Below are 8281 nucleotides of genomic sequence, written 5' to 3' on the forward strand. Positions count from 1 at the left end.
CTTCAGGCTCCTGGGATTGAGAGTAACACCCACCAGGTCTAGCTGCTTAAACGATTCTTCTTTTAACTACCGAACAGTCCCAGAGCATCCCATTCTACATGCAGGACTTCACCTCTACTGATCTATTGAAACCCGTTTTAGAAAGGCTAGAAGTTACAAATCAAGTAGATATTCAGTCCTCTTTTTCTTAAAGACACTTTATGATTTTATTTTCAGAATTAAAATCTCCTATTAGTACATCCCCACTGTCAAAATCTTGAAAATTATACAAGTTATAACCCTGCAGTTGTCCATGATGTGAGAACATTTTTGTGCCCTGTAGTTTTAAATTTTAAAAAATTACATCAACTAGAAAGGTGACTCTGGTTAAAAGCAGCAGATGTCCTTCAGAGAATCCAGGTTTGGTTCTTGCCTCCACATGATGGGCTCACAGTCATTTGCAACTTCAGTTCCAAGGTATCCAACATCCTTTTCTGGCCAAGGGTGCCAGGTGTACACATAGTGAACAGACACACCCATAGGCAAAAGACCAATCCATATACACGAAAACACCTCATTTAGTCATGGTATGTGTGCCCAAGCTATGACACATGTATGGAAAGTCAGAGGACACTTACATGGGCTCTCACCTCAATGATTTTCCCTTCTGTCTTCTACTTTGAGGGTTTTGGGGATCAAACTCAAGGGTCACACAGCAGCAAAGCTCCTTTACAACGGAGGCATCCTGCTTTTTTGCACATTCCTCCCTCTCTTTCTCTCTCTCTCGGTTCTCTCTCTCTCTCTCAATCCTTTTGATTGTGAGCCTAACCTTTAAGGACTGAGCCATCTCTCTCTAACCCTTTAGTTTTTGTGCAGGCCTTTGGTGGCCCAGAACTCCCTGAGTGCTAGAATTAAAGGTGTGTGTCACCACAGTGGCTCCAGCTCTTCTCTCCTCCCTCCTCTTCCTCCCCTTTATTCTTCCCTTCCTCTCCTCCTCTTCTTTTAGACAGAATCTCCCATGTCTCAGCCTGACCTCAAACTTACTCTGCCGCAGCAGATGGCCTTGCATTTCTGATCTACAGGCATGTACTTCTGCACCACCGCTGGCTTTATTCAGTGCTAGTGATTGAATGCAGGGTTTCATGTACGGCAGGCAAACATTCTACCCACTGGGCTACACTTCCTGTGGTACACTAGCTCAGATTCTCACGCTTGCCTGCCATGGTGTGCATGTATAGGTCAGAGGACAACCTCTGTTGTAGGTTCTTGCCTTCCATCTTGTTTCTGAGGCAGGATTTCTCTATTTCTAGATATGAAAGTTTCCAATGAATGCTGCTACCTCTGCCTCCCATCTCACTGGGATTACAGATCCCAGTCATCAAATTTGGGCTCTTGTTTTTGGAGACAGGGGTTCTCTGTGTAGCATTGACTATCCTGGAACTTGGAACTCACTCTGTAGACCAGCTGGCCTCAAACTCAGAGATCCGCTTGCCTCTGCCTCCTGAGTGCAGGAGTAAAGGTTGGGTGTGGGATTAAAGATATCACATGCCACCCCAGCCTGGTGACTCCAGGGTCAGGCTGAGCTTTAGCGCTGCTGAGCCTTCTTCCTAGCCCAGACTCTCCCAATTTGTTCTTTTCTTGATTTGATATGGGTTCCAGTCCCCTCTTTCTGTTACCACTGTATAGTTTTACCAGTATTTCTTTTTTTTTTTTTTAAGGATTTATTTATTTATATATATATAAAAGTAGCTGTCTCCAGACCCACCAGAAGAGGGCATCAGATCCCACTACAGATGGCTGTGATCCATCATGTGGTTGCTGGGAATTGAACTCAGGATCTCTTGGAAGAGCAGTCAGTGAGTGCTCTTAACCGCTGAGCCATCTCTCCAGCCCTTACCAGTATGCCTTAAACCCACAAAAGCAGTGCCTCCTACCCTGCCGCACCCTCTTCTATCACACCCTCTCCTCTCCCAGTTTTATTTTCTTTGGGTTATGGTATTATCAGTTACCCAGTAATTCAGAACAGAAATATGTTTTTTATTTTTATTTTTTATTTCCATCTTTTCCCAAATCCTGTATTTCAAAATAATTCTTTCCTTCTGGTGTTTGAGACAGGATTTCTCTGTGTAGTCCTGGCTGACTGGAACTCAACTGTAGATCAGGCTGGGATTACAAAAGTATGTCACCATACTAGCCTGCATGTAGACCTTTTAAAGAAACTCACTATTTTGGCATTTTCTAGAGTTTTGAGGAGTATCATATAAAACTAGAAATCTGTGTATATACACTTGAGGGGTCAGACCCAGGCGGCTGGTGCATTAGGCGAGTGTTCACTAGTGAGTTACACTCTAACCTCCTTGCTATGTAGCCCAGGATAACCTTTTAACTCTATATTATTCTATTTTAGCTTTGAAAGTGCTGGGATTCCACATGTGTGCCACCATGCCTAGGAGCTACAATTTTTTTTTTTAATTTTTTTATTTTTGAGACAGGCCTTGTATCCCGGGCCTGCTTGAATTTATTATGTAACCTTGAACTTCTGACCCTCTGACTCCATTTCCCAAATGCTGGGGTTATAGGTATGTAGCACACAGGGATTTAAAGTGTTCTAGAGACCAAGGCTTTGTGGATTCTAGGACACATACTTTTACCAAGTAAGCTCTATCTTCACGTTTTACTATGTAGCCCAGGCTGGCCTTTTTTTGTTTGTTCTGGTTTTAGTTTTTCAAGACAGGGTTTCTCTGTGTAGCCCTGGCTGCACTGGAACTCACTTTGTAGACCAGGCTGGCCTTTGGAGTGCTGGGATTAAAGGAGTGCACTACCTTGACTAGTGGGGTTGGCCTCTTTAAAACAACATCAAGTTTTAAGACTTGTGTGTCTGCTTGTGGGTGTGCACACAAGTGCAGGGAGGTCAGAGAAACCCCACTCTGGGAGCTGGCGTTATAGGCACTGTGAGCCACTGCCTGGCATGGGTGCTAGGAACCACACTTAGGTCTTCTGCGAGAACAGCCAAAGCCTTTCCACTGAGCATCTCCCCAGCTCCAGCACATGACCCTCCCCACCCTTCCCTTCCATGCCCATTTCAGATTTGTTTATTTTTGGTTTTTGAGAGAAGGTCTCTCAACCCCAGGCTGGCCTGCAACTCAATGTCTAGTGAAGGCTGCCTTGAATATGCAGCGCTCCTCCCAACGTGCTCACTTACATAGGTTCTCACTGCCTCCAGGAAAAAGGTCACGGGCCCTTTATGACCTGTCTCTCGCTTCCTTCTCATTTCTGGCTTTGCCTATTGTATGACTCACTCTTAAGAGTTTCCAGAAAGAGTACCTCTGAATCATTTTACATATGTCCTTTCTCCCGATGACGGCTCTCCAGTCAGTGTCTATGTAAACTCTACTCCTCCACCTTCACATCTCACTTTAGAAAGATGTTTTGAAAAGAGGGGTCTCAAGTAGTCGAAGCCTGCCTTGGCTGTGTAGCCAAGGGGGAACTGCACCTTCTGAGATCAGGGCCCATGCTAAGCAAGTACTTTATACACAGAGTGACATCCACAGCCTACACTAGACCTTATGAGAGTATTCCCTGAGCCAGAAGTGGTGGTGAACATCTGTAATCTCAGGACCAGAAGGCAGAGATAGCAAGATGATTAGGAGCTCTGGGACAGCCTAGGGTAAGGAGACGGTCACATTTTGACATACATACCCCTCTGTGCTGTCCTCCTGACTAATCTCACGTCCTACTATGTGCTGACATAGAGATTCCCTCCAAGTGTGACATTTGCTTACAACCTCAATGGCATTCCTTCTCACCTATCTTCCTAGAAGCCTCTACCAGGCTGGTGTGAGGTGGGTCCTCCCAGTCAGCAGCCCTAGTCTACTTGGCTCATGACAAGCAGTCACCATAGGCAGACGGAATCGTCACTGCCTCAGCTATCCAGTCACTGGAGTGCAAGTTCCTGGCCTATACATGGTATGTACTTGAAAGCTCAGCACTTGGAAGGCTGAGTCCAGCCTGAAACATTTAAGGACCTGTCTCCCCTAGCCTTTTCCGACTGAGGATCCCTGTCCCTGCACGAGCCCAGAGCAAGCTGCTTTACTGGAGGGTTAGCAGGTATTTAATACGGTATTATCCTGTATATACTTGTGTACACATGGACACACAGAGGCAGAGCAGACACTGGCTGACTTCCTCTATTGATCTCTGCCTTACCGGGCTCACATGGGGTCTCTCACTGAAACGGTGAATTGCATTTCTGCTTAGCTGGCTGGCCAGACAGTGAGCTCTTGGAGACTGCCAATTTCAGACCTCCAATGCTGAGACATAGCCATGAGGCACTCAGGTATTGGGAGATTCAAACTTAGGTTCTCATGCTTGCATAACAAGTGCCCTTAACCACTGAGCATCTCCTCAGTCCAGGGTCCTTGTATTTATTCTACATATCTTCTTACTTACTAGGAACTGAACCTGGGGCTTTGTGTATGCTAGATTAATGCTTTACCACTGAGCTATACCCAAAGCTCAGATCTGTCTTTACTACATTCTCATAGTCAGTGAACCCTGTGAGGACATGAACCACATTTGTACACTGATGTGGTCCCTGAAGGATCTTAGCTGCTTTGTCTTGTATGTAATTACTCATACTCTGTATGGCACACACCACATCTCTATAAACAAATTGAGGGAGAATTTAAGAAACTTGCTTAGTTTAACATAAAACAACAACAACAAACCCTGAAATTGGCCAGCGAATTGTTAAAGAACCTTGTCACTGCCCTAAGTCCAATCCCTGGAATCCACACGGTAGAGGGAGAGAACCCGCTCCTGAAGGCTGTTTCCTGCGCTCCACACACGTGCAGTGGTACCAACTCACTCTAACCCCAATTTCAGGGAACCTGATACCCTTTTCTGACCTCCCAAGACATCAGGTATAAAGGTGGTGCACATATATACATGTAGGTAAAACATATATAGAAAAATAATCTAAAATTGTTTTTAAGTACCAAAATCCAGATGTGCACATGGTTCGTTAAGTGTTTGCTTGAGGAGCTGAGTTCAGATCCCGGTGACCATGTGAATGCTGGGTGTGGTGGCATGTGTCTCAGGGACAGGGGATGATACCTGAAGTTGACCTCTGGCCTCCATATGCACGCCTGCAAACACAATCACACATCACCGTCCTCGTCCCCAAATCCAAATACCAATGCCAGGATCTGAAACTAAGCAGACACCCTGCCATTCAATCCACTTGGCCAGGCAGGGAGGAACAAGCCTGTTGATTCTAGCACTTGGGAGGCAAGAGGACCTAGAAAGTTCAAGGCCAACCTGTTGTATAGAGCAAATTCCAGGGCCAGCTAAGCAGAAAGGGAACAACTTCCCACAGGCTGACCTCTGCTAGAGCACTGTGGCACTTGCCTCTCCTGTCACTCCACCCCCCACTAAATAAATAAAATGTAGTAAAAAAAAATCTAACTAGCTGATATAAACAAAATTGATCTCTGCCCTCCACATGTACACAAACAGGCGAGTACACCACACACATGTGAGTGCATCTCCAACAACCAAACAAAAAAATCAATTCTGGCTGCATACAATTTGGCACTGACCAATCTAAAACAGACCTGAGCAGATGCCTGTTTAAAATCCCCTTGGCTCCTACACATCTTATCCTCCGAGCTGACTCCTCCTTTTGTGCCCTGGTCTGGTCCCAAGACAGTTTTCAGTCACTTGACTTGTTCATGCTGGTGTGCCATTCTAGTGTTGTCTGTTCCTCTACCAAAATGCCTTTCTCCTGTCTGTCCTGAAGCTGTAGTCTTTCCATCAGGACTTCCTCATGAAATTTCTGCTTCTGCCTCTGCTGTCAACTGAGTTCATTCTCCGTCTGTTCTCAGACCCACATGACTGGAGTTCATGCACATTTCCTGTCACGCTGAGTCCCCCTCACCGATACCCCCCCCCCAACTCCCGCCCTGAGACATATGTAAACCAAGCTGATTTCAAATTTGTGATCCTCCTGCATCTGTGTGCTAGGATACATACATTTGCCTCCACATGTGGTTCATTTTCTGAGACCGTCTTGCTATGGTGTAGCTTGTTTGGAATTTTCAATCCTCCTGCCTGAGCCTCCCAATTGCTGAGATTACAAGTATGTATCACAATGCCTGTATCCCCATCCCTTTTTATGTGTTTTCCCTGTACACATGCATGTGCACTGTTTTGTTTTGCACTGTATTTGTGTTCAATCCCTAGGGAAGCCAGAAGATGGTGTAGGATCCCCTGGAATTGCAGTTACAGAGCAGGACACAGGAGACTCCCCAAAGCAACGGAGGATTAAGTAAGATGATCCTAATTATCTGCTAGGCCTGGTGCGTTACAACACTTCTCAAACCGATTTGGGAATTATCCTTTGTTTCTATCCCCTGCAGATGGACCACCACTGCTCAACGAAACACTATCATGTCAATTTATTCCCTTGTAGTTTCCCCACCAGTGTCATCTCACTGAGAGCACCTATGTTTTAGCACAGTGCCTGGCATATTCTGAGCACCTAGTAAATGGCCATCGATCAGGACCACTGAAGCCTTCCCTCCCCTTCAAGGCTCAGGCTTGTATGTAGCACGTGTGTTCCGTAGTTCTCATGACTGTAATGCTTAATTCTGTCTGGCCTTACATACAGGGCTCCCCAAGTTTTATCCCCATTGTTTATTCCCATAAGCACGGCAGGCCCCACTTTCTATCACACAGCATTCTTTTGAGAGACCTTCCCTTCACTTTCTGGTTTTCTCCCAGGCATTGTAAGAGCTGCTTGAACAGGTGCGGCTTGCTATGTAGACCATTCTCTTACCTCTGCCTTTGAGAACTGGGATTACTGGCATGTGGCTGGCCTTGAATTTCTGATTTTCCTATCTCTACCTCCTCAGTACTAAGATCACAATCATTACTTTTTTTTTGGAGACAGTTTCACTATGTAACCCAGGCTAGCCTTGAACTCACAGCAAACCTCTTGCCAGTCTTGAGAGGTAGGTTACAGGTGTCTGCCCCCTTGCCTGGCTTCTGTCTTTTCTATGTATAGGCTACACTAGCTAAAGTGAGGACCAGTGGACTAGTGACTCGACTCCAGCTACGCTGTGCAGGCCACGGCTCAGCTGACAGGTTTGTCATCACAGTCACAGCCCACCTGTGTTAGAGCAGCTGGACAACTCCTCACCCACTTCTTTCAGAGAATACCTGGCTGAAGTTCTCAGCAGAGCCAATTGTGTCCATTTAGTGTGTCTTTAACCAGCACACAGGACAGGGAGACAGGAGTCATGTTTGGGGCCAGCCTAGGTTACCTAAGAATGTATTTAAACAAAAAACAACAAAAAGGAAGGCTGGGTTATTGAATCTGTTTGCCTTAGTTGCTTGGGTCTGTTGTATGAATAAAGAATAAATGGCAGTAATTAATTTATGACTGAGTCTCACTGTGTAGCCTTGGCTGTCCTGGAACTATGTGCCCCAGGTTGCCCTTGAACTCAGAGGTCTACCTGCCTCAGCCTCCAAACTCCAGGCCCTTATTTATTTATAAACAAGATCTCACTATGTAGCTCTTGGGGAGCCTGAACTCAATGACAAAGACCAGGTTGGCCTCAACCCCTAAGAGATCCACCTGCCTCTGCTTTCCAAGTGCTGAGATTAAAGGTGTGTGCTACCATGCCACAGTCCAGCCGTCATTTAAAACATAATTTTATTACATGTGTGTGCCTGCCACTCTGAGGAGCCAGCTCTGTGTTTCCACTGCTATGAGGGTTCTGAGGTGGACCAGGTTCTCAGGCCCGTACAGCAAGTGTATCACCTGCTGAGCTCTCTCCAACCCCAAATACTGGTGGTATACAGGCATCCAAAGGCCTTTCACGGTTACAGCCCAACTAAGAAACGGGGACTCCAGAACAGCTAGGAGTTTATGTCACCATGGGTTAGACAGTACACAAGCTTTTCCTTGGCCTGTTTTCTTTTTTTTTTTTTTAGTTTTTTGAGACAGGGTTTCACAGTATAGCTATGGCTGTCCTCCAACTCAGAAATCCACCTGCCTCTGCCCCCCAAATGCTGGGATTAAAGGCGTGCTGTTTTCTAAGCATCTACTTTCCATACCCCACTTCCTCACTTGTATGGAAATAAGCTTGGACTACCTGGAAGCTCTGACAGACAGCTTCCCCACTACCCAGCCATGTGCATTTGATGGGCTTGAGAAGCCTCAGGGACTCCACGTAGGTCCAGCAGTGCTCCCACAGGCATCAACAGCTTTGGGTTTATTCCTGTCAAAGCACTGACC

This window comes from Mus caroli, unplaced genomic scaffold (genome assembly GCF_978045245.1).
Source record: "Mus caroli unplaced genomic scaffold, Mus_caroli_1 scaffold_3, whole genome shotgun sequence".
Taxonomy (NCBI): domain Eukaryota; kingdom Metazoa; phylum Chordata; class Mammalia; order Rodentia; family Muridae; genus Mus; species Mus caroli.